The sequence below is a fragment of the Helianthus annuus genome, chromosome 12 (assembly GCF_002127325.2).
Source record: "Helianthus annuus cultivar XRQ/B chromosome 12, HanXRQr2.0-SUNRISE, whole genome shotgun sequence".
NCBI classification, from domain to species: Eukaryota; Viridiplantae; Streptophyta; class Magnoliopsida; order Asterales; family Asteraceae; genus Helianthus; species Helianthus annuus.
The window spans coordinates 5,989,304-5,993,740 of NC_035444.2; the positions used below are offsets into that span (position 1 = coordinate 5,989,304).

The window sequence follows — 4,437 nt, forward strand, 5'->3', positions numbered from 1 at the left end:
CGTCGCCTCCGACACCACCAGCGGGTTCTTCCTCTTCCACATCCGGATAAAGCATCCGCAAGCGGTCGACATAGTCCGCAACCTCCAAACACTCGTCCAGCTCCCCTACACAGGCAAGGGGCGTATCATAAAAGGAGGCTACGGCCGCTTTCAGACGACCCTCGGTATCCACATCACGGAACCCGGATGCCTGATCGGTATAACCGCCTGCGGATAGTACATTGATGTGCCCAATGCAGCGGTTAAAACCAGCCTTGAAGCCAGCCTCGCGCGCACGTTCCTTGACCAGGTCCAATCCAGATGAGGTCTCAGGGGCATTCATTATAGCCTCGACAATCTGCAGTAAAAAGATCATAAGCCTTGCGTGCTAATCCAAGCAAACGTAAAGACAATGGACACTTACACGCGCAATGCCGTGAGTCCGCAGCCACTCACGGTCAGCTTCCAGCTGGTTAAAAGAGGACACCAAGACATCCTTGGCCTCAACGGCAGCGTCGGCTCGCTTCTCCGCATCAGACACGCGGGCAGTAAGGTCCGTAACCGCAACCGCCCGGGCCTGAACCTCAGCCTGTTACAAGAACAGCAAACGGTTCACCCGATAAATATTTTCAAAACAATAAAGGAAATATAAAACAGAGGCAACGAAACATACCTGAAGGCTGGAAACAACCTTATCCAAACGAATGCGCTCCGCATTCAACTCTTCCAGAGCCTTGGAAGAACGGCTCTCCTTCTCCGCGGCCTCTTCAAGGGCCTTTGAAGCACGAGCCCCGGCTGCTTTGGCCTCTTCAAGCGCCTTCAGGGCCTCATCCTTTGCCTGCAGCGCTTTAGCTGCTGCGGCCTCAGCCGCAGTTTTTTCATTGCCCAAGGCAACATTTGCCGCCTTGGCGTTTGCTAGCTCCTGCCGAGTATGAAACAGAAGATTGTTCTGCTTAGCCCAAGATTCGTTCCACTTCTTGCGCTCGTTGGATGAAATTTCCTCCCAACGCTTACGCTCATCAGCAAGGAGTTTAGCAAGTGTACGCACCTGTTTCAGTTGGGCAGACGCAGCCCACTCAGCGGTCTGTTTCTGCTTCTCAAAAGCAGCTTTATCCTTCTCAAGCTGCTCCGCACCCGCACGAGCAGCCTCGACCAACTTCTCGGCTTCCGCCCGCATACGAGCAGCCTCCTCCTCGCGGCGGCCCAGCACCTTATAATCTTCCAAAATGGCATTAGCCACAATGGAAGATCCTACCAACATGGTCGAGAGCTGGTTTATACGCAGCTCCCGCGGTGCGGCACGAGCCCGATCAACTTCAAAGGGGGTCCCCAGACCACCCAATATCTCCCTGCAGGCCGCAGGGTCGTTAGCAATATCATCCCCCTGCAATACAGTCCAGGGGGGTCGATGGTACAGCGTACTGCGATCCTGGGAGTAGGTGCGGTAGTAATACTCCAATTCAGACTCCCCAGGCTGAATTGGAGGCCGTCATACCCCGCACCACCGGCAGACGAGCTGGTACCCTTATCAACCGCAGACTTCTGCGGCCCAGCATCTTGCTGCCGCGCTTCAGCGCCAGTTTTTTGCGGTTCAGCATCAGAATGTTGCTTCTCAGTAGCAGTGAACCGCAAACTCAAATCGTCTCCCTCATTGGGAGAGATCAGGTTGTTGGATGAGTCGACAGTATCAAATATCTGGGCCGCAGCATTCTCTGCGGTACCCTCCTTCTGCACGGTTGACTCAGGTACCACCTTGACGGGAGGTGTCGACGGCACCTCCGTTCCACCCGCACCCATGGCACGCGGAGGGGACTCCGGAGCATCGAAGATAGAAAAATCTTCATCCTGACGCTCTGCAAAAAAGTCAAATAGCTATCAGAACTAGTTACACAACAGTCAAGACTAGATAGCCTATACTTACCAACGACAACCGCAGGTTTTTTCTGCGCCGGAGCAGACCTTTTGGTTACTAGTCTCCGACGTTTGGTTTCAACACCACCAGCAGCTTTCTGCTCTGGCCTCCTCTTCTCACCAATCACAGGGGGACCCGCAGCTGTCCCTCCCGCAGCCGCCTCTTCTGCCTGCTTCTTCGCAGCACCAGAACGTGACTCCGCGGCTGTACTCAAACCCTCAAGGGTATCAGATACTATCACATAATCCTTGTGTCGACGAAAAGAGGAATGAGAGATACCTGCTGCCTGCGGCACCAGATGAGGCACAGTAGTGACCTCCTTTATCTTCTTTTGGCGAAAGCGCACGCCCTTCACAGTTTGCCTCTTTGGCACACCTTTCGCTTCAGGGTCCCCCAAGGCCCCAAGATCACCTGCATGGAATCAATACGTCAATAACACAACGTGATCAACACAAGTAGCAAGGCTTCGATAGTATACCTTTGCCTACTGGCAACTCAACTGCCAGTGCAGCCGCAGTAGGCACCCGGAAGTTACTACGGATGATAGTGTTGTGATCCTGTTCACCATCCGCACAAACTACGGTCTCAACCGTACCCTCGAAATCCGGAGCAAACATCCTCCATGCGGGAGCATCTTCTGATAGTAGACACAAAGGTCAGTAACACACGTAAGGATAAAGAACGTAAAGAAACAAAAAGTACGTACCACCGCTCTTTTCCCGCACCACGAGTTTCGAGTTCTTGCCCCTCCTCAACATCATACGCAACAGCCATAGTTGCGTGTTGGTCAACTTCACAGACTCAATAGTCTGCAGTTGCGGGAACCATTGCACTGATTTCAAACTGGGCATCGCAATGGTCTCTGCTATGATCGTCTCGGTCACATTCCGAAACGTCATATTCACAGCAAGGGCAGCAGACTTGATGTAGAAGAACTTCTTCTTCCACATCGTCATCCCCTTAGGGGGAGTCATCAGCTTTGGGGTACCGTCTCGTAGACGGAAATAAAAGAACCCCATAGACACTGTCATCTGATAAAACCGTCGGAAGTCTCCAACGGTAGGCTCTATGCCAAGAGCACGGAAGGTAAACTCAAAATTACGAATCCGAATCATCCCAAGCGGACTCACTTGAGAAATGTGGACCTTGTACCACTCCAAGATATCCACAACAAACACCGTCAACGGTAATCGGAGGTTACAATCTCCGAAGAAATCGGACCACATGGTCACATAACCGGCCGGAGCGTCGGCACCAGTATCACCCTCTGATGGGTACCGAGCCCCATATTCCGAGGGCATTTGGACCTCAAGCATAAGGCGATCAAAGCTTTTTCTGGTCCACTTCAGCGCCGGTAATCCACCACCGGCAGCCCCCTCTTCTTCCTCTTCGGCCACTAAAGGCTGTTCAGGGTTTTCACCCTCCACATTATGTGGACTAGATGGTTCAGCCATCAAAAATATCAAAGAAACAGAAGATGGTGAACAGAAACACTAGAAACCTCACCGGAATTTCAGAAAAAATCGTCGGAGAAGACAGATGACAACTTTCTCTCAAACGGCAAATTTTTTGAATTTTCGACCAAGTGAGAGGAAACCACAAACGGTTTTCCCCTTATATACCCATCGCAATTAATGCGGAGGGAGAAAGCAAATCATCACGTTCAAAAAGAGCGTATCTTGCAACAACACGTGTCGAGCGCCGTTTTAGCTGACGGTTATCACGCGCGCGTGGCCGCCCACGCGCCTGACAAAGAAGACGTTTACACTCCCTGCTACAGTGCATTTAATGCCTCGGGCAGTGCAAATGTCCTTTCATTTCAGCACATGCAGAAACGTCTCACCAACTTCTACCAACTCACACGTGCGATCAAGCCACGTAGGCAAGAAAAAGCGACAACATTATCCAAAAAACCTAAGCGGCATGCGGTTTTACTGGTTTACCGCACCATAACCCATACCGCATGTCGTTTTTTTTATATACCCTAAAAAATAGGTAGAAATATATCTATCTATACTATAAAGGGATATATTACCTTTTCCGCATCACTCACGAGCACACGTGAAATATGCGGAACTGACACACATGAACCCATTCAGATGTGTCAGATGCTCAGAACCAGTGTTGTTCTTTGGACTGAACCGCATCTCAGGAACAGGCAAAGCGCATTGCCTTCCTTTTCTTCAAGCTTCAAATCCCTCCTGTCCGGTTCACAACCACAGAGGGTGCATGAACAACTTCTTCAGAAAAAAGAAGGAACGGAATCTACGCGCCCGCACATCAGCAGCCCTGACTCCTGAACCTTCAAGAGTTACATCCGTGCAACAAGCACACTTTGAGCGAATATGGGACTGCAACATCGCAGACACCCATAAAGAGCTACAGACATAACCATAGCTTCCGCAGAGTGGTTGCTACGGAAGAGCAAAGCTCACTCCACATCACCGAACGAGGCTACCTCGTTATAAACTCGGTATTGGAGCGTGAAGGAAAGTGGCTCCAGAAAGAACGCAGATACGTGCTCTAAACAAGCACTTATCAAGCAG

At 51.0% G+C, this 4,437-nt stretch overlaps 1 long non-coding RNA gene across 1 annotated transcript; it reads right to left on the minus strand.

Annotated features, from left to right (window-relative positions):
- Nucleotides 1-2,240: 2,240 nt before the first annotated feature.
- LOC118484765 lies at nt 2,241-2,620 on the minus strand. The gene is made up of 3 exons (XR_004874397.1): nt 2,598-2,620; nt 2,370-2,528; nt 2,241-2,302 (listed from the first exon to the last, which is right to left on the minus strand). It is a non-coding gene; the product is annotated as an uncharacterized LOC118484765 (long non-coding RNA).
- Between the last annotated feature and the right edge of the window lie 1,817 nt (nt 2,621-4,437).